Source organism: Pan paniscus, chromosome 1 (genome assembly GCF_029289425.2).
Source record: "Pan paniscus chromosome 1, NHGRI_mPanPan1-v2.0_pri, whole genome shotgun sequence".
In the NCBI taxonomy this organism is placed as follows: Eukaryota; Metazoa; Chordata; class Mammalia; order Primates; family Hominidae; genus Pan; species Pan paniscus.
The window spans coordinates 161,893,215-161,918,767 of NC_073249.2; the positions used below are offsets into that span (position 1 = coordinate 161,893,215).

The window sequence follows — 25,553 nt, forward strand, 5'->3', positions numbered from 1 at the left end:
TCGTAAAGAGCTTTTAAAATACGGAATGGGTTGGATCTGCAGTAGCTTGTCCAAGCTGGGGGCTGTATTCTCAAGTTCTTTTTAGTCTAGTGCTCCACTAGCTCCCCTCCTACTCAGCTGGGGTAAGAAGCGGAGCGTATACGGAGGCTGCGGGATGCATTTATGCATCGAGCGCACAAAGGTGTGGCGGAGGGGGCTCCAGAGCTGGGAGGGGTCAATCTACGGGCGAATCCTGGCAATTTTACTCCCCGCGATAGATGACCTCGCGTCCTAGATGAGTTTCTAGATTCTAGAATCTAGAGGACGCGGTGAACAGAGACGAGTGGGGGCGGCTTCGCGAGCGAAGCCGGATGGGGGCGGGGCGGGTAGGCCGGAGGCGCAGAGTCTCCGCCCGGACCGCGACCCCGCCCCGCTTTCCGGGGCTGCCGCTGGTGACGTCGCGAGGGGGTGGGCCCGGCGGCCACGGGGGTGGGGCCGGCCGCGGGGCGGGGCGGGGCGGGGCGGGGCGGGACGGGAGGCGGTGCGTCGCTGAGCGCAGGCCGCGGCGGCCGCGGAGTATCCTGGAGCTGCAGACAGTGCGGGCCTGCGCCCAGTCCCGGTTGTCTTCGCCGCGACCCCTCCTCAGCCCTGGGCGCGCGCACGCTGGGGCCCCGCGGGGCTGGCCGCCTAGCGAGCCGGCCGGTCGACCCCAGCCAGCGCAGCGACGCGGCGCTGCCTGGCCCAGGCGCACACGGAAGTGGTGAGTGTCACCGGGGGAGGTGGAGGAGCCGGGGCGGCCGCGGTCGGCAGGCGAGGGGCGCGCAGCCCGGACTGGCCGGAGGCGCGGCCACCGCTCTTGGTCGGTCCTTAGGCTGCGCGGCCCGGGCTGCTCCTGAGCGCAGCTCAGGACCCCGCGGCTCGGGCGGGGAAGGCGGGGATTTCCAGCCCCGCGGAGCCGGCGGGCGGCGAGGAGGTCGCCGGGCGGGGGCCCCCGGCCGGGAGGAGAGCGGTTAAGCCAGGCCGCCCCCTCCCCCAGCGCGCACGGCAAGTTTTCATAAACAAGCCCGGAGCGCGCTGTCTGACATCCTGTTTATACCACCCCGAGATAACAGGCGCGGGCTGGAGGGCTGACGTCCCTAGCTCCTTGCACCGCGAACTTGACCGCCAGCTCCCGGCCGGGGTGGCAGCGCAGAAAGGTTTTCTTCTTCGGCCCCAGGAAGGAGGCTGAGGGTCTTAGCTTTTTTCCTTGCGGTCTCAGCGAGGGAAAGTTTCTGGGATTTGGAGCTGGGTGTTGGGCGTCCGCGAACTCGGGAAACGCCCCCTCCCCTCTTAGGTTCTGTTGGGAACCAGGCCTCAGGTAGCCAGCGAGAAGTGGGAAAGGTGACCCTGGGCGAGAGGACCAGGGAAGGGGAACAGTGGGAGAGAACTACCCGGGGAATTGAGAATCCCACTGGAAAGGGACTGATTAACCGAAACTGGGGCTGGTCTCTGGCTCCCTCACTCCAACTCCATCCGCGCATCGTCGGCGACCGGGAGCATCGGAGGACTAATAGACACTCCTCCAAAGTCACTCCCCAGGGTCCCTGGGATGTGGGCTCCTTGGATGTGTGTTTACCACGGAACTTCTAGATAAAAGATGCGATGTTTGCCAGGTGTTTGTGCACACGTTTTTTGGAGGGTTTGCACTCCATGATTTCCTGTGTGTTCCTGGGGAAGGGGACCCCGTCCTTCCTGCCACTCTTCTTACTACGTGGCTGTGAGCTGCCTTCTGCCCCTGGTTGAGTACATCGCTATACATGTCATTGACACTTCCCCCCCAAGTCATAGGGTTTTTCTCTCACTGGCAGGAATTTACAGTGGTATAAAATTGTCATTACTTCTTTCAGGGAGTAAAACATGGGTAGTTAAGTGATGAGAATAATGCAGAGAGAGATGTAAATCAGGGCGTGTTTGGTTTTGGCTATTTTTTTATTTTTTGAAGAAAAGATTTGAGTTAAATATGGGTATAGGCACAGTAGATTTTGTTTAAGATGAGCAATTCGTATTGATTGAATCTTTGTTCTTCCCTTTCCAAAACCCCATTATGTGTTGTTTCTTGATTTTGCTTTTGGTGACTCTGATGTTTTCCAAGACCAGGGGATTATTTTCATTGAAGGATCAATGTGTTCTTTTGTACTTTGTGGTGAAGATTAATGGAGACCGCCAGGGTTCCAGACATTTCTGGTACACTATGCTTTGTAATGTGGAGAAAATGTCTCCCCTGTATAGATCCAGATCACATTTAAAGATGTGAAGACATCATACTGGAATGACTTTGGACATTATAAATAGGAATAATCATAACCTCTTCTTAATTCTGTATATCATATTAACTAAGCGCTTTGACCGAGTCTTAGTTTCTGCAAATAGATACAAAACTATGTTTTTTTACTGCTAGGATTGCAGTGTGATACTCCACACTGAATACAGCCAGTTTAAATGGTTTCCTCCATTTCATACTATACTAATTATTTACTACCATTGGGAAATGATTGTAGAGAATGCATAAATTAGATACAGGTAAAATAATTCAAACATTTCCTAAAATATAACTACATTTCAGTTGTTGTAATTTAGGATCTTAACATGAGCTTGGCTAAAGCCATGTACTTCCGACTGAAACAAGCATTGAGAACGTGTAGGTTGATAACTCATTTGTGTAGAGAGAACAAGAGAACACTAAGGTATAACTGCATAGCAAAGACCATGATCTGTGTTTTCTAATTCTCAGATTCCTCTGGTGTTTTTTTCCCCTCAAACACACCTCCCATTTTGTATGTCCTTATGTCCTGATAAGATAATAGCATGCTGTTAGAAGATTTATTGTCTGAGATGTGAATATTCATACAAATAAATTTTTCTTGTTCATTTTCACATTTAAAACCATTATTTTAAGTGGATGGGGAATTGGCTTATTAATGGAATCTCGCTGAAGAAGGAACATTGGATGTTCTGTGATTATTGTGGCTCAGTGTTATATGGAACCTTGTCATTGAACAGGAGTGTTGGAAGGAACTTTCAGATTTTTTTAGACTAGTAAGGGTATGATTTTGCACCCAATGCAGTTTCTGGAGACATTTTTGGTTGTTACAACTTGGGGGAAGGGAGCGGTGCTACTGGTAGGCATCTAGTGGTTAGAGGCTAGGGATGCTACTAAACATCCTATAACGCACGAGACAGCCCCCCATCCCAAACAAAGAATTATCCATCTCAGTAGTGCCCAGGTTGAGAAGTCCTGCTTTGGAATACTGAGTAAGGAGCAAGAAGATCTGGGCTCTTGTGGCAAATTTTTTCACTTCAGGGCACCTATTTTCTTCATTTGCAAAATGGAGATAAAAATATTCTCCCTGGTCATCTCGCAGAGTTTTGGGGAGAAGTCAGGTAAATAATGCATGGAAACTGTGACGTGCTATGCAAATCATAACTAATATGAAGAGTATTTTTCATAAGTGAATCATTAGATTTACCGGTAGTTGAGGGAACCAGGGTTAAGGCAATATGTTGAGTAAAAAGCCGCCTGTGGATGGTTTGATATTATCGAATTCTTTGTTATTCATTTTTTGGGGTAAAGGTTTTTTTAGTATACTTAGTTTTCTTATTGTCAGAACATGTACTTTTTAGCTCTATAATTTCTTTAAGCAAAGGTTATTTTTCCCATCATAACAATAAGGAGAATTCACTATAGAAAAATTAGAAAATATAGGAAAGTAGAAAATAGAGGGAACAAGTCATTCATGCTCTACTCGCTTGTCCATTTAAGCACACTCACATCCTTGCCAATTTCTTTTCTATAAGAGCAGTTAGGATTCAGAGAATGATGAGAGAGAGTAGCTGGTGACCAAGGAAGGTGTTCCTTGTTTCTGTGCCCTTCATTTCTTTCTTTTTTAATAATTACGATGTAAAGGTAAATTACATTATAGTAGGCATCAGAGACATCGGTTCATTGTTTTTATTATTATTTTTATTTTTCGAGATGGTGTCTCACTCTGTCGCCCAGGCTGGAATGCAGTGGCACAGTCTAGGCTCACTGCAACCTCTGCCTCCCAGGTTCAAGTGATTCTCGTGCCTCAGCCTCCCGAGTAGCTGGGATTACAGGCACGTTCCACCATGCCTGGGTAATTTTTGTGTTGTTTTTTAGTAGAGATGGGGTTTCACCATGTTGGCCAGGCTGGTCTAGAACTTCTGATCTCAAGTGATCCGCCTGCCTTGGCCTCCCACAGTGCTGGGATTACAGGCGTGAGCCACCGCGCCTGGCCTGGTTCATTGTTTTTATACTTTCCTTGCTGCCTCCAAGCCATGTTCTCATTCAGCTTGTTTCCTCTCTGCTTCTTACTCTCCCCCGTGCTCAGCTAGGTGTGCCACTGTTGCTTCCTGTCTCAGAAACCCTCTGGTTACATGGGATTTCAAACAGCTGTCATGTTGAAATGACTGGGTTTCAGGGACCGGAAACTAATTCCTGTGAGTATTCTTTCCTCTGAGGTGCACCAGCCTTCTTGGCAGTTTAAGGCGACCGGAAAGCATAAAACATTAAGCTCATTTCCGTGATACCTCCACTTCTGAGGGTTTATGATCCGTGATTCTTTGTAGTTGGCAGTGGGCACACATTCTTCCTTGGTGCTCTGCGGATAAACTGCCCAGTCCTGAGGCAAGACCTGCTTTAGAAGCAAAAGGATAATTTCTTTTAAGTCTACTCTGGCCAGAAGATAGAGCTGGCGTTTGTTGGGATATTTTTAATCTGCATAACTGAATTTACTTAACAGTACTATTCACACTAGCATTTTGTACATTCTTTTATTCATTTAGCAAATACTTGTTGAGCTCTTGCAGTGAATCTCAGAGAGTGAACAGACAGACAACAAAACAGGTACAAATCTGTCCTCGTGTGGAATTTACAGTCTAGTGGAAGACCCTGAGGGCATGTTCAGTTTTACAGTTGCAGACTATATGCATGTAAAAGAGTAAATCTTTGTGATTGTAGAATGTTTCCTAGAACCCTTCATGGCACTCCTTTGAAGTTTGAGGACTAGGAAGTAGCTTCCCCTTGTTATCTTTCTTTTTTTAATGTTACAGATTAATTCATTCTTTGTATGCACAGACATCTCTTTGGTACCTATTAAGTGCCTGGCAGAAGGATAAGACACAGTTTATATGGAAATAAACTTGGTATACATAGCTGTAACACATTGTGGGTGATGCTATAGTAGCAGTCGGAATTAAGAGCTCCAGGACCCTGAAGAGAGCTAATTCCTGCGTGGAACCCTTGTCAAATGCTTTTTTGAAGAGGCTTCATTTGAGTTGGACCTTCAGGAGTGAGTAGGAGTTCCTTTGTTTTAGGGTGGGAAGGAAATCTAGGCAGAGATACAGTGTGAGCAAAGACATAAAAGTGGGCATGTACGTGGTGTCAGTGGCAGACTTGGAAGTGGCCACTAGATTAGAGCAAAGACTGCTTGGGAGGGAGCGGAAGGAGGTAGGGCAGGACATGCAGGTTGGGTCCAGATTGTGAAGACCGTAGCTCTTTCCACAAATTTGTGAGCAGTGTTAGGTTAGGGACTGAGGCCTCTGTTGAACGAATGAGTGGGGAAGATGAGAAGCCATTTGAAGTTTCCAAGCTCAAGAATAACATCGTTAGCAAATGGAAGACCTGAAGCACTGAGAGTTCTATGAAGGGTGAGCTTCATCTGACCATTGTGCAAATCTCTCCTCCCCATCCCAGAAAACGCCTTTTATTATCTGCCATTTATCAACTATCCAGAAGACTACTAGGAAACAAGAAAGGCTTCGAGCCAAGCAAGATGCCATGAAGTTCATCCATGCTTTTCTTACAGTGGAATAAAACCTACTTTGATTTGCTTTTAATTTATAAAGACTTTTTTTGACAGTTTATCTAACTGGTTTTTAAGCCATTAGGAAATTAAATACAAGAAACCTAAGAGGCAAGAGTTGTTAAGTGGATGAATACAGGAAGACATGTTCTCAGAGGCAAGCAGTGTTAATTTTTATCTTAGAAGTGAATAAGGAGTTTCTACTGGTTTATGACAAGGAGAACCAAAACTCAAAAGTGAAACAATCTGGGGCATTTAGTGGAGGGCAAACACCATTGTCAACATGCTAGCAATTTGAGGTTGCATTGTTAATCACAGCACAGTATGGTGTTTGGTATTGGTAATGATCATCAAGCCATGAAGAAGAGGTCAAGTTGTTGAGCATAAATGAAGTGAAAGTTCACATCTCTAGCAGAAAAGGGCAACTTCAGATGTCTCATTTAGGGGTTAGGAGGTATGTAAGAGGGTCTGAGGACAATATAAGAAGCTGCTTTCAGAGAATTTCTGTAGACAAATTCAAAGAAGAGGTTTTCTTCAGGGTGAAACACCAGTGAGGAATCTTTGCTTTAACTCAGGGAAGATTACTTAAGAGTGATCTGCGAGAGAAGGTTGACTGTGAAACCTAGGAAGAGGAGCTGCGGCCGTCTGCATAGAAGATAGTAATAACTTGAAGCCGGCTGTAGGAGACTAAATCACATCAATTTATGGTACCTCTGAGTAGAAAACAGACTGATTGATTGTCTTTTAGCCTTGTTTTGTTTTTTGATTCTGATAGTCTGTTTTTGGAGGCTCTGGATCTACACTGTATGATTTGATCCTAGCTGTGAGTTTGCAAGCAAGTTACGCCTGTTTCCTTATCCATAGAATGACAATAAAGACAGTACCTACCTCTGAGGTTGTTTTGAGGGTTGAATGACTATGCTTAAGATTTTGAAATGATGCCAGCATGAGCTGAAAATGTGCTAGCTATTTTTACATTTTATTTTATTTTGAGACAAGGTCTTGCGCTGTCACCCAGGCTGAAGTGCAGTGGTGTGGTCATAACTCAAGTCAGCGTTGACCTTCTGGGCTCAAGCAATCCTCCCCACCTCAGCCTTCTGAGTAGCAGGAACCACAGACATGTGCCACAATACCCAGCTAATTTTTAAATTGTTTTGTTGAGAGAGGTTTCATTCTGTTATTCAGGCTGGTCTCGAACTCCTGGGCTCAAGCAATCCTCCTGCCTTGGCCTCCCAAAGTTTTGGGATAATAGGCATGAACCACCATGCCTGGCTTATTTTATTTTAATGATTGATAAATAGGATGTGTATTTTAAAACAAACCGTCAAATTATATTCAGAATGTTTAACATAGTAGGGAAGATGCCACCAGTAGATACAAAACAAAGACTAACAGATATATTCTATGTTAGATTTCAGTTAGCAATGAGTAAATCAAAAAAGAAGGCAGTTTCTCAAATCTAGAAGGGTTTATTACGTAGACAGTGCCAAAGGTGCTAGGTAAATTAGGTTTTACTCTTATTTTTAAGGAAAAATGACTTAACAAAGGTGCTTTTATTTAATTTAAAGTGCCATCCAAGGTATATAATTTGGTAGGAATGTATTTGACTTTCTGGGAAAGTTAATGTGAAGATACTGTGTTGACCTCACTGATTCAGTTTACTTAGCAAGTTGTGGGCTATTGGCAGAGGCACCATGTATACCTGTTTGTAAAATGGTGTCTTCAGAGTTGTGTGGAAATTAAATATCTTGTAAATCAGATAATACTCCAGGGAGTTTTGCTGGTAAGGAATTATAAGAGTTTAAAGGGACTCTCAAATATGTATTCAGTTTCTATGGAATGCCCTTTTACAGTTTCTGTTTCCATAAACGTATTTTGCTTTCCTAAAGCAAGATTTACCCAAAGTGTAAAAGTGTGCAAAGAGTTGGCCCTTACTCCTAATCATAGATGTGTGTTTTAAAATATTTTAAATGTATTTCCTTCTTGGTGATGTATACGTTGGACTGGTTTCTTGGGTCTGGGCATTATTTATACTCAAGAACAGTTGTTGCCACGTGATTGGAAAAGAGCTATTGATGTCATTCTCATCCCATATGCTTTGACAGCAAAGGAGTTAGCTGTATCTTCCCTTGTCTTCCCACTCTAGAATGAGAAAGACAATAAAGGTCCCTAATTTGATTTGTATGGAGGGGGAGTGGGTAGGAAAGTCCACTTCAGCTGAAAAGGCTGACCTGTAGGTATTTAAAACATAAATTTAGGTCTGTTATTTTCACATACACTTGGTAACTCAGACTGGTCTGAATATAAAGTAGAAATAGCTAAGAACCATTTGTAATGAATGCAACTCTTATTTGTTTTTAATGGTGTTTTAAGGACTTAAGGGTATTAGAACTGACAACAGTTTATTCAGTTAAGCACAATTATATCTGGAGGCTTGCTTGCACAGTTAATTTGATCAGGTTGTAGTAAGGCTATATAACAGTTTTTTTCAATTATGATTTAAAATAATGTTTATATTGTACTAAGAGAAAAGATAACAGAAAACAACTCAAGGAAAAAATAATCTGCCAAATATGTGTCTTTCCAGATAAAAATCTTGTTATTAAACTAGTTTGGTGGATCACACACAGGGATGCGGACAGATGCAATTTATATTATAAAGAAAGAGGTACAATGGCTTTTTGCCAGGTGTACCTGCAAACCCATTTTAGCACTAATTCACATAACATAGACTAAAAAGTAATATGCTAATGTCTTAATTTAATATTCTGACTGATTTTGTTCAGTTAAAACCATTCTGTAAAACTTAAGGCAAGTCCACGAATCACAGTATACGGGTTATCTTTTTGGGAAAATCATTTGATGTATGGTGGTAACTCCAAGGAACCTCATGTTTTTACTTGTGTAGAACGACCATTCACTTGGGTTGGCTGGAAGTAGGAGGAAGTCAGAGGAGGTCATATTGGCCCAAACATAAATTGTAAGCCCACCTGATGTGATTTAGGAGGCAGGCCACCTACCATCTACAAGCTGGCTGAAATACAAATGCTCTTAGGTTTTCATGTTTGTTCCTTTATTCAGCAACTCTCTGTAGATCTCACTGTATGTGAGAACAAGATGGGCTTGGCTCCTGCCCTTAGAAAAGTTCCTTGCTAGTTGAAAAAACAATTCAGCAATTATATTACTGTTTGTTACAATGATGCTGAGTACCGGGAGAGATGTCAGAGGTGGGTTGTAAGAAAAGGGAGTCTGCAGTACACTTTTTTTTTTTTTTTTTTTTTGAGACGGAGTCTCGCTCTTTCGCCCAGGCCGGGCTGCAGTGGTGCTATCTCGGCTCACTGCAACCTCTGCCTCCCGGGTTCACGCCATTCTCCTGCCTCAGCCTCCCAAGTGGCTGGGATTACAGGCTCCCGCCACCGCGCCCGGCTAATTTTTTGTATTTTTAGTAGAGACGGGGTTTCACCGTGTTAGCCAGGATGGTCTCGATCTCCTGACCTCGTGATCCGCCTGCCTCGGCCTCCCAAAGTGCTGGGATTACAGGCATGAGCCACTGCACCCGGCCTGCAGTACACTTTTATACATGGAAATCTGAAGTGTGAAAGAGCTGTGCTAAGAGAATGAGGAGGATTTCCAGTGAGAGGCAACAATATGTGCCAAGGGCCTATGGTGGGACCAACAGCCTGCAGCTGGTGCAGAGAGAACAAAGGTGGAGGCTGGTGAGGCAGGAAGGAACCTGGTCAAGCAGGGCCTTATGTGCTTTATTACTTTTGGGCCTTATAATGCATTAGGGGAAGTTGAAGTTTTTAAACAGGGTAGTAACATGATGAGATTTGTGTCCCATGAAAAAACGGAAGGATCCCATCCACTCACTGCTGCCCCTAGAGCACCTCTCCTCTCTTTCCTCTTTCCCTTCATTCTGCTGCCAAATACCTTGAAAACCTTCACTTCCTCCCACCCACTCATTCTTTAACCCTTTGCAAACTGACTGCCACCTCCACACTCATGAGACTGCTTCCTTGAGGTCACCAGTGACCTTCTTGCTGTCACATTTTAACACCTTTTTTCTGCCCTAGTTATCTAAAACAGTTCATGCTGCTGAAAACCTCCTTCCTGGCAGATGTCCCTCAACCCTGCTGGTGCCTGGCTTCTGAGACACAGTAAGGACCTCCTTTCTCTGTGTGTCTCTGTTCTCTTTTTGAGTATCGTCTCTTTCTCTCACTTCTCCTCCTCCCCCAGTGAGGATGTTTCTAAAGGTTCTGTGAATGGTAGATTTATATGTTGCGAAAACTGTGCAGATGACCCACTTTTGCCTGAGCTCCAGTTGTCCCTTTTTATTTATTTTCCTTCCTCTCTGCTCCTTACCTCCCCCAAATACTGGTTGCACAGTTTCAGACACTATTCAAGGCACTGGGGACACTGGGGAACAAGAGAGGAAAGGTCCCTGTCCTTAAGTAGCCAACAGTCTAAGATGTTAAACACATTGATAAACAAGATAATTTCAGGTGGTGATAAGTGCAATAGAGAAAGTTAGCAAGGTATGGGTAGTGAATGCTTAGGTTGGGGGGTTGGGAGAAGGGCTCCTGGTCTGAGAAAGTGACATTTAAATTCAGCCCTGAAGGATGAGTAATGAATAGGAGCCAGGCAGTGCAATGATCTGTAAGAAAAATGTACTAGGCAGAGGGGATAGCCAGTGCCACGCCCCTTCAGTGGGATGAGCTTTCCATTTCACACTGGGCTGCCTTGCTGTGTGTCCTTTGACACCTCCCATTTAACTGCTCCAAGATTGATACCGTCTTTCTTTCTGACCCATCATCATAATAATGGATGATTTCTCTGTTTCGGTTAATACCGTCTCTATCCACCACCCTGAAAACCCTAGGCCAGCAGTCTGAAAACTTTGTGAGGGGAAAGACAGTAAACATTTTCAGCTTTGAGCACAGTACAGTCTGTCACAAGTACTGAATCTGCTATTGTAGCACCAATGTAGACATAGACAGTATGTAAACCAGTGAGTGTGGCTGTGCTCCAATACAACTTTATGTATGGACACTGACATTTCTATTTTCACTTGTAACAAAATATTTTTCTTTTTTTCCCAACCATTTAAAAATGCGTCAGCTTATTGGCGTTCAAAATGGGCAGCGGCAGGCCAGGTTTGGCTCACAGGCCAGGATCTGCTGCCCCCTGCCTTAGACTAACCCTGATCTCTCCCTTTGCTTTTGCCCCACCCCACCTCCTCCCTAGGCCCTCTCAGGGCTCCCTCCCTGGTATTCGTATTCAGCACCTTTGCCACTCACTGTCCCCACTGCTGCAGCCTTCCTTTGGCTTTCTTTACCTGGGTGATCTATCATTGCACACTCTATGTCCATGTGCAGACATTATTTAGCTCCCACTTAGAAGTGAGCACATGCTGTATTTATCTTTCCGTGTCTGACTACTGATCACAAGCCTTTAGAAGCCCCTATTGCCTATAGAAAACAATCCAAACTCCACCTTAGTCTGATAGTAAAGGTTCCTTATGCTAAAACCTCAGTTTAACTTTCTAGCATACTCTCCTATTTCTCTCCTTCTACACTGTCCCAAAATAGATTATTCATTATTTTGCTTTCAATGTTTCCCATGCTTTTCTGTGTTCTTGTTCATTTAATGCACTTTTCCCGTGCTTCATGCTCTCCATCTGTCAGAATTCCATAGCTTTCAAGGCCCCTTCAAATGTCCCTGGTCTCTTCCTCTGCCCCTCCCTACCCCAACAAGCGGTGTGTATACACATAGTCCCCTGGTGGTGTGTGATCCTCTGTTCCAGTACGTCGTGTTCTGGTCTGTGCTTCTGTTCTTTTGCAGACACACCTCCACTATGCAGTCACGAGGCCCTTGAGGACAGGAACCATCTCTTTCTTCGTAATGTCACCTTTCCCAGTAGGCACACGGCTGTTTATTGAATAAACACAAATCCTGTGTACACTTGCTCAAATTGTACAAAATTTGCAGGAGATTCAAAGTGGAAACATTTTACTGAAGGGAATTTGGTCAAATTACATCCTTGATTCTTGTATAGGTGGTACAGTTTTGTAAAGGATCATCAAGTATTTTGGAAGACTCATTGGCTCTGCCAGTGGCTTAGATAAATAAATTCGGGCAAGTTATTGATCTCTCTCCTCAGAGAAAAAAATTGATATGTTTTCTTTTATATAAAGAGAAAAAGAAAAAGAAAAAATGTGATCTGTAACTCATTATGTTTCCTTGCTAGAAAGCTCAAAGATATGTTATTTGCCTGTTTTTAGTTGCTATCCAGTTTTCTTACAATAATCTCTCTGCCTCAGTCTCCTCATCGGATTACTTGTCACATGTGTTAAATCCTTCTTTTAATTGATGGTTCTGTTGTATATATCTTTTATATTTATATAGGTAGCCTCAACTCTCCTTTTCTTGGAGAGTGGTAATAGAAATATAAATAATAAATAGTTGCCCTTTGGTTTCCCCAACCTGTGGTGACAACAAGATAATAAAACAGATACTTATCCTATATAAAACAGGCAAAAAGGCTTTGGGACAATATGGGAATCATGATGTGGGTTTGGTGGAAAACGAGCAAAGCACCTTGTAAGGATCTTGTAGTCTGAAGATTAAGGTGTGCTTGGGGTAGGTCATGTCCTCCCAGGTCTGTGGGATTTGTAGCACATCATCCCACGTGGGGAGGAGAGTGGGCACGGGCATGAGACTATTTATTAGCTTTTACTGTGTCAGTTGTTGGGTTATGTATTTTGCATTTGATATTTAATTTAATCTTTGTAATAGCCAGAGACTTGGATCTTATTGGCATCATTTTCCAGATGAGCAGAGCTAATAAATGGCAGAACTAGAATTCAAATCTGAGGCTCTCTGGCATTGAAAACAACAACAAAACATGTTTCTATTCTTCAAAGAGACTTTTTCTCCTGGATTGTCACTTGTCCTTTTCTTTCTCTTTCTCTCCTGACATTGGTATTTAAAATGAGAACCTAGGAAACTTGTTTCTTCTAACCTAATGTTTTTGAAGCAGTTTTAGGTCCTTGGAGATGTGCCTTGATGTGTCTATACAATATAGTATTTGGTATTGTTAGATATAAAGAAGACCTGAGGCCGAGTGCGGTGGCTCATGCCTATAATCCCAGCACATTGGGAGGCCAAGGCAGGCAGATCACTTGAGGTCAGGAGTTCAAGACCAGCCTGGCCAACACAGTGAAACCCCATCTCTTCTAAAAATACGAAAAAAAGAAAAAAAGAAATTAGCTGGGCATGGCAGCACCCACCTGTAATCCCAGCTACTCAGGAGGCTGAGGCGGGAGAATTGCATGAACCTGGGAGGCAGAGGTTGCAGTGAGCTGAGATGATGCCACTTCACTCTGGCCTGGGGGACAGAGCAAGACTGTCTCAAAAAAAAAAAAAAATTTTTTTTGTTTTTTAGGTTTTGGGGCAGGGCAGTTGGGTTCATTTAGCTGTCCTAAAGAAAGTTTGGTATATTTTTGTGAAATATTTATTTTAAAAGTTGTATTGCTGTTTTTGACATTTTAAGTCAGACGAGATTTACTGTTGCTTTATATTACCTGACTGTTATATAACACGTCCTGTGTTTACCTGTGTGGGTCTGAGCATACCAGATGTGGTGTTATGAAAAGCGTGCTGGACTTGGAACCAGGATGAGCCGATGTGAGGCTGTCCTCTGCCACTTACTAGCTCTGTGACTTTGGGCTCATAATTGAGCCTTATTTTTTCTCAATTGTAAATGGACTGTGTAGTACCTGTCACAGAGGAAGTTTTGTGAAGCTTAAATGAGGTAGAACCTACAAAATAGCTTCAGACAGTGCCTGGGATCCAGCAGCATTTAACGAAAGTTACCCACTGCTACCCCAAATACTGAATATTGCCAGAAAATCTGTAAATGATTACATAATGTTTACACCTTTATAAGTGGTAACTTTGTAGGTAAATATTATTCAAGTTATGAACCTCTGATTTAGGAAACCTCCTTAGGCAAATGGTTGGCTTCCCACTACAGAAACATCAGTAATAAGATAGTGGTTTAGACTCCCAAATCTGCGACCAGTCTGTATGTTTGAATCATGGCTTATGATCAATCATAGCTGAGTGATCGTGGGCAAGTTATTCAACCTCTTTGTGCCTCAGTTTCCTCATCTGTAAAAGGATAATGGGATAATAATGGCTCCTACCTTATGGGATTGTGAAAATTAAATGACAATGTGTGTTTATGTATGTGTGTGTTTGTCTGTATTTGTACCAATACCCTATTGGAGTTTACCACTATTATTTACTGTTCCTCTTCTCTTTTCCTCCCTGTGTAAACAGCCCATAAGTTATCTGGAAGTTCCCTAGTATCTCCCTCTTATCTTCTGTTACTGGAAGACTCCTTTTTCTTCTGTCTTTGGTCCTGTGTTAGTTGCTTCATTTTAATTGAGGCTATCTTATTCTAGTGTGCAATACATTCTCATCGATCCCTTCCCTGTACATTTCTTGCCTAGACACTTCGAAAAAGTCTTTTTGTTTTGGGTGGAAACTGAACATTTTCTAATAATGACTCATAAACCCAGCCAGGTGTTAAGGATACTCCTATATCAAGGAAAATGAAAGCTATACAGTCTCAAGCAAATGAAAAAACTATATAAAATGCCTAATTGTTTATTGAATGTTTATGCCAGAAATTCAGATCAATAAACTGAGCCTTAGAATGGTTGATGTTTAAAGGTACCCGGCTTTTAAGTGAAGCCAGACCAACCTGGCCCTTGGTTTCACAATCCCTAAGCTCACTTGCCTTAATAAGGCCTCTAGGCACCACCTCAAGACTCCATCTGCACCCCTTATGAACCTACACTCTGCTTTCCCTCACACTCCTGCTTTTGAGATGGCAAAATCACTTATGGTTCTTTTTGGCTGCAGTAATATTTCCTGCTATTTTGGCAGGGCAAATGTATAGCGTTTCAGATACTTTATGTGTTAAATTGGCCTTTTGTGTGTTGGCTTGGAAACTTAACCACATTTACTGCAGTGTGTCTGGGGGAAATGTGCGCCAAGTTTCAAACAACCAACTGGGAATGAATTCTTTAAAAGGCAGAACTTGTGCCTGGCGCGGTGGCTCACGCCTGTAATCCCAGCACTTTGGGAGGCCGAGGCGGGCGGATCACGAGGTCAGGATTCGAGACCATCCTAGCTAACACGGTGAAACCCTGTCTCTACTAAAAATACAAAAAATTAGCTGGGCGTGGTGGCGGGCACCTGTAGTCCCAGCTACTCGGGAGGCTGAGGCAGGAGAATGGCGTGAACCCGGGAGGTGGAGCTTGCAGTGAGCAGAGATCGAGCCACTGCACTCCAGCCTGGGCGACAGAGCGAGACTCCGTCTCAAAAAAAAAAAAAAAAAAAAAAGGCAGAACTTGTTTATAGCTAAGGGCTGCTGGTGTATTTATTTGAGTGTGTTACCTGCATTGGTATGCTTTAAGGGCTTCTGTGTCATGCCTGAAGCGACATATTCTGGAATGTATACATTATTGCACTTCCTTGGTTAATTGTCCTCACTGTTGCTGACCTTTGTACACTGAACCACTGCCATTGTGTTTGGCACGTAGTAGGAACCCTCATTGTGTTTGGCACGTAGTAGGAACCCTGCGAAGAGACTTATTTAGTCCTCTTTAAAGATCAATGGTTCTTTATACTTTTCTGTATGCTTGATATATTTCAATTTAAAAAAATCAGTGGAGTAAGGAAGGATCAGGCAACATTGAAAGAGGAATATTGCCACACAGTTGCCAATCTGATGAAAATACTGCTTATGCTAGGTCGAATTGAGACTCTGAAAGGTATTTGGGAGCCAGACACTTATGAGAATACATATTGCTTTGAATATTGGAAGAAAGCAAAGCAGTCAAACGAATTTCTTCTTGGCTTGGAGTTTTGTTTACTTTTCTCAGGTTAGAACTGATAGTTCTAATGGTTTTAAGAAGTCATGGAGAACAGGCCCACCATGAACCTGAATATTTGGTTCTGAGTTTATAGCCATTGTCTAGTAAATACTGTTTAAGGGTTATTAGCACACAATGATCATAAAATCTTGTAATACTTTTAAGAGGTGTAAGAAATTGAAGTCACCTGAGAATACCTCCTTCTGATTTTACAGTGGAGAAATAAAGGAATCAGAGCGTTTAAGTGACTTGCCTAAGACCTGTCTGGGCCACCACTTTAGGGATTGTTTTTTAATCCATCATCATGCTGGATTTGTTACTGAGCGATAAAATGGTACAGAAGGTAGTCACATAGAGAATTTAGGAAATAAAATACTCATTTGTTCAAATACTTCTCAGGAGGTTGAGATATATCTATGGGTAGAAGATTTAGAGGTTATTTAAGAGAAATTAGGATTGTCTAGGGTCCACCCCTCACCGTGGGGATTCTGAAGGGCAGAGTCTTATGAGAGAAGAGAGATCAAGTTACTTGGTGAGTGAGATGTTCTAGGTGCTCAGTCCAAGGGCTGGCTGGATGGCTAGCACTGAACTTGTGTGGATGTTTGTTCAAACTAATCAGCCTACGATTGGTTTGTTCCTAAGAATGATAAAACTTTGTTCTAGTTTTTTAAATTGTAATAATAATTCTATAAGCATTTAAGAAGAATGCTTTCTTTAATGTTGACTTTTTTTTTTTTTTGAGACAGAGTCTTGCTCTGTCTCCCGGGCTGGAGTGCAGTGGCACGATCTCGGCTCACTGCAACCTCTGCCTCCGGGTTGAAGTGATTCTGCTGCCTCAGCCTCCAGAGTAGCTGGGACTACAGGCGCCCGCCACCACGCCAGGCTAATTTTTGTATCTTTAGTAGAGACGGGGTTTCACCATGTTGGCCAGGATGGTCTCGATCTCCTGACCTTGTGATCCGCCCGCCTTGGCCCGCCAAAGTGCTGGGATTGCAGGTGTAAGCCACTGCGCCCGGCCTAATGTTGACATTTTTTACTCCTACACGAAGCTGTTATGTTTTTACTTATTCTTTTCTAGTCTTTATCGATAATGTATAAATATGTACTGTATTATGTAATTTTAATTGCTGGATACATATACCTGTCTTCTTAAACTTTTTTATTCTATTTTAGTAGAGTCTTTGTAATAATCATTTTTGAACGTAGTATTTAGTTGTGTTTATTTTATTTTTCTTAAGTAATCTATGATAGAATAAGCTATTTCTGTTTTTACAGAATATTGTAGGGAACCTTTAAAAACACACAATTAGCATTTTTCTGCTAATTGCTTTATTAGGATGAATGCATAGATTTACTGTGTCAAAGGTTATAACCAATTTTATGACCTTTAGTATGTAATTCTGGAAAATTAAACAGAAACTTAAGTCACAAATGGCCTTAAACATTGGCAGGAAGCTGCTGATTTCCTGACTGTTGTACAGGCAACCCACTGGCAAGTAACATGTCAAATACGGACCATTATAATTCCTTATCATAAGGGCAGATACAGTTTTCTTCAAAGGACATGAAAATAATTTATTTGCTTTTGATGCCTTTTCTCACTGGGAAATGATATTCTGTAAGTGCACAATGTGCACTTGAATGTGAAGTTGTGGTGAGGATTTTTATTTTTATTTTTGTACAACCGAATTATAATAAAGGAAACAAACTTTATGTCACTTCTAGGCTGATGAAATACCCTAGTAAATGCAGTGCATTTTTGCATGACTAATAGGAGTAGGGGCGGGGCTTTGACTTTTACATCAGTCAGGTTAAAATCACCTGTTTGCTGGTTTCCCTAAGACAGTGATGTATTGCCCTTTGCTTAACTTTTTGTTAGTTAGGAAATGTATTCTACTTTGATGACTGGTGTTTTTCTGCTTAGTGGGGATATTTTCTGTGAAGCCAGGATAAACAATTCTATAATGCAAATCTGAACACATCACTGCCTTGCTTAAAATCTTTCACTAGCTGCCCTTTGCTGTTAGGATTAAGTCTATCCAAACTCCTTAGCATGGTATAAAGAGCCTCTCATGGTCACAGCCTTCCTTTCCTTCCATTCCCTTTCTTGCAGTCAGCACTCCAGCCCTTCTGACCGTTTTTGTTTCTTAAATATGTTGTGATCTCTCTTACTTCTAGGACAGTAAGTTCTGTAGATTCCTTGGTGAATATACAGCCTTAGAGACTGCAAGAATTCTGAGCAGTATTTCTAAGGGTTAGATTTCCCTCCAAGTACCATTAACATTCTGGGCTGCCACATTTCAAGATTTACTCTGGAGATGTGAGGTGGAAGCCATGTTAAATGGCTGGAAGATAATCCTGTGGGAGAGATAAGCTTTGTCATTTTATTTTTACCAGGTGTGTTGCAGTGAGTGTTGAAAAGCCTTCCACAAAAAATAGAGTCTTCTTTTTTCCCCTGTTATGATTAAATTACTGGCTGCTAATCTTTCATGATGAAGAGAGAAGCCCAAAAGCAATTTCAGAACATGCATCTCATGCTGATTAGTGGTTATAATGATTTCACATGGATAGTATTCCTTGTGTTTGAAAGTTATTTTATTGGTGAGATCTGCAAAATCAACAAGGCTAGTTTATCTTTGCAAAAACTTGTGACAAGCTTATAGCTACACTCCTTGGGGAACACAGTTCACATTTAAGATTTTGCCTCAGGCACCTCTGTTCAGCTTTATGCTGTGTCTTTCAGATTCTAGATATGAAACTGGTTTGACATTAATACCTAGCATGATAGCTTTTTAGATACACTCTTTGCTTGCATTAAGTCAGACAAAATCTGCAGAGCCTAGCACTATGCTCAGTATATGAGCTGCTTTCTCTGTGTATCTTGGTTCATACGAGAGTCAGTGTACCTAGGCAGTCAGTAAACAGTCATTGATTAGATTTGGATTTAATAAATTTAAGCCTGGCCAATAATTAGTGGGAACCAAACCAAGGCAACCTATAGTAAATGGAGCATTGCATCGAAGATCTCAGTTCTTCAAATAAGGCACAGATAAAGGATCTCTATGTATTACCCTCCTGTTCTTGGATTTAATTGTTCAAATGTTTCACGCAAACCCCAATTTCAGGCTAATATTTAGGCATTCTCTTCTATGTTATACCTCAGGTAATTTGGAAACATTTGTATTTCTAAATCTATTTCTGTATAAACTTCCTATGAATTGTATATCTCTCCCTCTCTATATTATATAGTATAGATTTAAATTGAAAAATTCATTGTTCCCTTCAGAGGTATAAGAGTATTCTGGCCCAGCTGGAAATGTTATGTTAAATTTGAAATTCTACTACCTAAATTTTGGACTTGTGTATTACTGTTTTAGTAGAGCTATATGATACTGCAGATAAAGTTCCAAAACAATCTGTGGTGAAAAAATTCTTGTTCAGGGACCTGTTGTTCAGTGAAACTGCTTTTCTATTGGGTACCTGTATTCTTTTTTGGTTAAGTTAAAAAAAAAAAAGGATTTATTGGCCTATGTCTTAAGGGGGTTGGGGGAGGACCCATGGTTCATGGACTCCAAGGATATAAAGGCATTCCCCTTCTCTGTAAGAATCCTGCTATTCTGCTTCCTGTTCATTGGTCTTATTTTCTGCCACAATGAGGTTTTATCCACATGATTTGAATAGAGAACAGTTGGCTGCCCCAAGATGATGTCTGTTTATCAAATCTCCCTGAAAGACTTGTGTTTGTGTCACCCTTGGTCTGGAAGGTGGACAGTGCAGGCATGGATGGGGGTCAGGTGGGACACTGTGATCTGTAGTGTTAACAGAATCACCTGGTATGAGAAGTTTCTAGAGAGATAAAAACAGATGTCAGCTGTAATATCTTGAACTGGCAGTTAAAAATTTTTTTTTAAGTTGTGGAAAATAAACAACATAAAATTTACCATGTGAGCCATTTTTAAGCTTACAGTTCAGTAGTGTTAAGTACATTCACGTTGTTTTACATCTAATCTCCAGAACTCTTTTCATCTTGCAAAACTGAAACTCTGTACCCAGTAGATAATAACTACCCATTGCTTTTTCCTGCTAGCTCCTGCCAACCACCATTCTACTTTTTCTATCTCTGGATTTGACTACTCTGGCTACTTCTTATAAGTGGAATTGTCCATAATGTCCTTTTTCACTGGCATGTTTCACTTAGCATAATGTCCTCAAGGTTTATCCATGTTTTTGCATATGATGGAATTTCCTTCCTTTTAAAGGCTGAATAATATTCCATTGTATGTATATACAACATTTCGTTTATCCATCTATGTTGTTGGATGCTTGGGTGGCTTCTACCTTTTGGCTGTTGTGAATGATATTTCTATGAACATGGGTTTGCAAATATCTCGTTGAGACCCTGCTTTCAGTTGTTTTGTGAACTGCCACTTTTTTGGATAACTCTCATTTGAAACTATGTTCATCTTTTTTTCCTTAAAAACTGCCCGTAATTAACTCTTTTTGGTGCCCAGTAAGTGGAAAATTTAGAACAGCAAAATGTTTGCTTTATTCAACAAGCACCTTCTCAAAATCTAGAAAACAAAGAACATTGAGGACACTGTGGAAGTAAGTATGATTGTGGGTAGCTGGCTGACATAGAAGATTTTAATTTTTACTATGATGCATAAATATGTACCTTTGCAAGTTTTAGCAGACAAGAGCATGAGGTCCGATCATAGACCTATGACTTTGGGGAAGTTACCTAAAGCCTTGCCAGCCACCATTTACTTATTTGCAGAGAGGGGGTTGGTTATACCTGCTAGGGTTAATTAGACTATTAAATGAGATAACATGTGCAGAACACATAGCCAGTGGTAGGTGGTCAGTAAGTGGTTTCCTCTCTCCTGTATTCTTTCAGGGGAATAGAAGACGACCACTGTGTGAGGATCTCTGTATTGTTCAGCTCTGATGCTCCTCCTACTGTGGGTGGTAGATCTCCCTCTTAACAAGGCTTTCTTGGCAAGCATTTTTAAACTTTACATTTTCTTATTTTTTTATTATTGTTATTGATATTTTGTTTGGCATAGGTACTGTATTGACATGGTTCAGAAAGCAAACCAGGGCCGGGTGCCGTGGCTCATGCCTGTAATCCCAGCACACTGGAAGGCAGAGGTGGGTGGATCACTTGAGGTCAGGAGTTAAAGACCAGCTGGCCAACATGGTGAAACCTTATCCCTACTAAAAATACAAAAATTAGCTGGGCGTGGTGGCAGGCGCCTGTACTCAGGAGTATCCCAGCTACTCAGGAGGCTGAGGCCAGAGGATGGCTTGAACCCTGGAGATGGAGGTTGTAGTGAGCTGAGATCACACCACTGCACTCCAGCCTGGGCGACAGAGCAAGACTCTGTGTCAAAGAAAAAAAAAAAGAAAGAAAGAAAACCAGTATAACAGGGTACAAATTGAGAAGGTTTGCTCCCATTTTTGTTTGTCCGTCAACTTCGTTCCCTGTTTCCTTAAGTGCTCTTCTCATCTCTAGGACCTATTAATGTAAGTATATATTCGTATTCTTTTTTTTATTGTACATAAGGTAAATACTCTGTATACTATATACTATTCCACCCTTTGCTTTTTTCATTTTACCCTATATCCTCCTCTCTTTCCTTATTAGTACATCAAGTATTTTCTCGTGTGAATAGACCATGACTTATTTAACCAGTCCCCATGTAAGGGACATTTTGTTTGCTTCTGCACTTTTGCTGTTATAAATAGTGCTATTTGTGTAACTTTGTATGTAGAAGGTCAGATAAATTCCCAGAAGTGGAATTGCTGGGTTAAAAGATAATTGCATTAATAATTTTTATTAATATTCTCAATTGCTCCCCATGGGGTTAGTACCTTTTTCCATGCCTTGAAATTTACATATTTTTGTGCATTGCAGACACCTCTCACCCCTTGCTGTATACCTTCTTTTGAACTGCCATCTTGTTAACATGGAGAGAACTGGCAAGTGCAGGCGATTCCTTCTTGTGTTTCATAAGGGCTAGTGGACTGTTGGAGTGCTTTCCAAGCAGGTGCCAGGGTTTGAGATTGTAGTGTGATATGCGACTAGGGGTTCTGCCCATCCCGATGTGCTCCTGTTCCCGTCTCAGGACCTGAGGATGGAATGGCTGAGTGTGTTGTGAGCCCAAGGTGCCAAGTGCTTCTCGGGGGAGAATCAGTTGCTCTGTGCATTAAAGCAGTATTGGCTGCTGCCTCCCTTCCTTGGAAGTTTTTGTTCTGTTTTTTTAATTTCATAACTTTTTACAAAAGTTATTCCTATTTATTGAAGACTTAGAATCCAGAGAAAAGACAAAAATCACTTGGACTCTCACAACCTTTGTTAATATTTTCACGAATATCCTCTCAATCGTGTGTGTATCCCCAACATAAATGGTGATTATATACTGCATAATGTTTCATAACCTTTTTTTCCATTTGCTAGTGTATCATGACTATTGTAAAATCTTTCAGTAATGATATCCCCCTGCCCCCAACACATGCACATGTTTTGTGTAGATTTCTATTGGGTGGCTTCACCGCGATTCTGTGTTCCTGGATGAACATTTATGTTTGTCTTGTTAGTCAACAACCCTACGATGAAAATCCTTCTGGCTAAATCTTGTATGTTATTATTGTTTGCTTAGAATACATTTCTAGAATTAGCAAACAATAATAACATACAGGAATTAGAACTTCTAGGTCAAAAGACATGTACACATTGCTCTCCAAAAGTGACATATTATTTATATTCCTAAATGAGAGTACCACTGTCATCATACTCAATTTGTGGATGTAATAATTTTTTAAAAATTTCCAATTTATTAGTAAAAAGTGATAAATCTATCTTTTACTCTGTAGATATTTAATTACTGGTACATTTAAACTTTTTTTTTTTTTTCTTTGAGACAGAGTCTTGCACTGTTGCCCAGGCTGGAGTGCAATGGTGCGATCTCGGCTCACTGCAAGCTCCGCCTCCTGGGTTCACGCCATTCTCCTGCCTCAGCCTCCCAAGTAGCTGGGACTACAGGCACCTGCCACCACACCCGGCTAATTTTTTGTACTTTTAGTAGAGACGGGATTTCACTGTGTTAGCCAGGATGGTCTCGATCTCCTGACCTCGTGATCCGCCTACCTCGGCCTCCCAAAGTGCTGGGATTACAGGCGTGAGCCACCGCGCCTGGCCTAAACTTTTTTTTTTCAAGTTTGAGAACTCATTTTTTTGATGTGGATTGCCTAGTCAAGCCCTTCGCTCATTTTATTACTGGCGTGTTTGTCTTTTTTTTTTTTTATTTATTAAAGCTACATATGTTAAGGATATTAGCTTTCTGTCACATATGGTACAAATATTTTTCCTCAAGTTTACTTATATATTAAGAACCTTTTATAGAAGTTTTATATTTTCATGAACTCAAATCAATCACTCATTTCTTTATAAAGGCTTCTGCTTTTGGTGTCATGTTTGAGAGACCTTTTGGTGCCTCTAATTCTACAAATATTTAACTCTTAGACTTAATATTTGGTATATTTGTCATTTGAAATGATAGGATGTTTATTTTAGTCTATGATGTAAGATGGATTCTAATTTTATTATTTTCTCTGACTATCCAGTTGTCCTACCACAAAAAATCATCATCTCCCCACTAACTTGAAATCCATGTTTTTACAAATTGCTTTTTTTTTTTTAACACATTCGAAAATTTACACTAAAACTCTATAAAAAGGGCATTAGAGTCACAAAGTCCTATCCCTGGACTGTTTTCAGGCAGTTGATGCCAGTGAGACATTGAAGAGGTGGTCTAACCTCTTCTTAGACTTGGTTTCTTCTGGGGATTCACACCTGACCACCAATCAGGGTGTTATGGTCATCTGATGAGGTAATAGGTATCAATTCTGAACCATTATATGGGAAGTAATCTTTATAGTGCTACTAATTAGGAGAGCCCAGGTATTCCTGAGGAACTATAACCATAGTCAAAATTTGATATAATAAAGTTTAGTTATTGTCTTTTGGAAGAATTAGGAAAACTAAAGAAATAACTTCTCTGACTTTTGAGTTATTTCCCATTAGCCAAATAGGGCCTAATTGTAAATAAAAAAAAATGGGCCTGTTTTAATTATTTATCTTGACATGGATTAAATATAGTATTTAATTTCCTTAATGATTAAATATAGACAGCAAATGTAATGCTGTACTTTTCACATGATGCAATTCATTTGGCCTTTTTCTTTTTTTAAAAAAATTAAGACAGTTACTTTATTTAGAACAGGAAAGTGGTGTAAGCAACTGAGAGTGTGCCCTGTAATATGAGAGGTTCTTCCCTCGTTCTACTTCCCACTTTAAAATATAATTTTAGGAGAAAAAAGTATCTTATATTTGGTTAATTATGTTATCTACGATCACACCTTTTACTAAGGCAGGCATGGCATTTGCTGATATTTGGCTTGAAGTCTAAGAATATTGTCCAGATAGAACATGCTAAATTGTTACATTTGAGTTAATGTTGAATACTTGAGCTAACATAGGGATGCCAGACCACTACTCTTGATTTAATTTTAGAGATTTGTACACATTTTCAGTTTTTTCCATGTAAGATCAGTTTTATTGTTTCTTTAGAAATATTCTGATGAAATAATCTTGCAAAGGAAAGATAACCTAGCATCAAGTCTGCGATATAAAAACAAAAAGAAAATGATTTTCTGATCAGTTATCATGTTTATTACCTTTACAAATAGTGTATTAGTCCTTTAGAGAGCCCCACTATGCTGCCTGTGCCAAAAGTGTCATGTATTGTCCTTGAGTATCAAAGTGGTTCATACCGGTTATCTAGCAAAGGGCCAGATTGCCTCTGCATAGTACTTTTCATCCAGAGTGAAATGATGATAAATTCCCACACGAAGTATATGTATATCTTTTTCTCCCTGGCAATTCAGATCCATGTGTCCTCTATATCTTTTATGTCAAAATACCTACTTCCATCCAAGATATATCGAATTTCATCATGCAAATGTAAATGTTTCTCATAAGACATCATCTTTTCCTCTAATTTGGTAATTTATCTTTGCATATTGTTATTATGTTCATCCAGGAGTAGTTTCTCGCTCTTTGGATTTTTATATAATTCTGGATCATTCTTGTATTTGTCAGGAACAACCAAGCTGACACAGTCGCTCCAGGCCGACTGGGCTCCAGTCGGTAGGGCTTTCTCTAGGGCTTTCTCTGGGGATCTGTAGTGTAAACCACACCTGCCTAATCTTCCCTGCTTCTCCTAGAGAACACTGGAAAGTCCCAGGGGATACTGGCCTGACCTCAGGCTTTTCCTTTGGTCTTTAGATTCAGACATTTCCACTAAACTTAGAGATTCAAGTACCTGGATTCATGTTGAAAATCTGATAGTAGTTGACTTTGAGACCCAGGTTTAGTCATGTCATGTGCTGAGCTTTGGTTTCTTCATTTTCAAAATGTAGGCCGTTTGTGGGAGTTTGAATGTAACATCACAGCTCTGAGGTTCCCTTTCCATCCCCAGTTTCTCTGATAGAGCAGAGGACTCTGAAAGGAGGCCAGTTTTTTTATTCTAACCATGGGAAATTTGAAATAATTGTTGACTTCTTTTGCTTATTTTTTTTGGTCCCTAAAATATTTGATTGGTCAAGATAAATCATCTTTGTTTTATTTTTCATTTCTGATAATTATCAGAATAATAACTGGATAAGTCCCAGTGAAAGCCCCAACTGAAAGAATTTGTAGTCA

General features: G+C 41.2%; 1 protein-coding gene across 2 annotated transcripts in view; it reads left to right on the top strand.

Moving 5' to 3' along the window:
* The first annotated feature begins 487 nt into the window (after positions 1-487).
* JAK1 (Janus kinase 1) overlaps positions 488-25,553 on the top strand; it is a 132,604-nt gene continuing 107,538 nt past the window's right edge. For both annotated transcript variants that reach the window (XM_034966665.3, XM_034966708.3), the window contains exon 1: positions 488-739. The gene's annotated coding sequence lies outside the window, so the exon portion shown is untranslated. The remainder of the gene's footprint in view (positions 740-25,553) is intronic.